This window comes from Nannospalax galili, unplaced genomic scaffold, assembly GCF_000622305.1.
Source record: "Nannospalax galili isolate Female #2095 unplaced genomic scaffold, S.galili_v1.0 scaffold2680, whole genome shotgun sequence".
Classification (NCBI taxonomy): domain Eukaryota; kingdom Metazoa; phylum Chordata; class Mammalia; order Rodentia; family Spalacidae; genus Nannospalax; species Nannospalax galili.
This window is the reverse complement of record NW_008346446.1, coordinates 6,783-7,729: the sequence shown is the minus strand read 5'-3', so window position 1 is coordinate 7,729 and position 947 is coordinate 6,783.

Genomic DNA, 947 nt, shown 5'->3' with positions numbered 1-947 from the left:
GCTAGGAGAGTTAGCTGGTGGTGCAGGTCCAGGGACGCAGAGAGAGGTGAGGGTGGGGCCAGGACCATAAGCAGTGCTCCTGGGGCCCAAGAACGGGACTGAGTTGGTCTGGGTGAGAAGGATCAGGAAGCAGTATTGGTTCCCCAGGTGTCTGGGGCCCCAAGACTAGGAATGGCGCAAGTCCCAAACTGGGAGTAGCAAACAGCGGGGGAGATGGAAGGGTGAATGTGGCTTGGGGAGTCAAGGCGCGGAGGGCTGTGCTATAGACTTACCCCAAGAGGCCTGAGGATAGGAGTCTAAAAATAATTTTTTAAAAATGTACTTTGGATTCAACTGTATTTTAACAAATTGTTTGGTTATGTTGCTCAGTGTCATGACTAGATCTTTAGGATGGAGAATTTTGTTATATTAAGAAATGAAGCCAGGCTTGGTATCAAATGCCTATAATCCCAGCACTTGGGAGAGAAAAGCAGGAGGACTACTGCAAATTTCAAGGCAGCCTGGTCTACATAGTAAGTTTCAGACCCGTTATGGCTACATTGCAAGATTCTGTGTAAAACAAATAAGTAAACTAAATGAAATAAAACATAAAAAAGGAAAGAAAGGAGACAATGTTCAGAGTGTGTCACATAAGAAATGTACAGGATTTGTGTTGTGCTCTTGTACCACAAGATACATTTGATAGAAAACTCAATGCTGTATTGGTAAATTCCTAAAAGACTATAAAACTGAAAAAGCAGTTCAACAAGGCATAGGAGAAAGATGGGCATATTATGCCTATGGCCCCTCCCACATCAGAAATAGAGGACTTGTAAGTGGGAGCCTTCACAGCCCCTCCTATGGTGAGATGGCCCAAGTTGCCTACAAGTAAGGGTCATACATGGCAACCAAAGAGCTGATATTCACCTGACAATATATTGGTTTACCCACTAATGTATAGACCACAT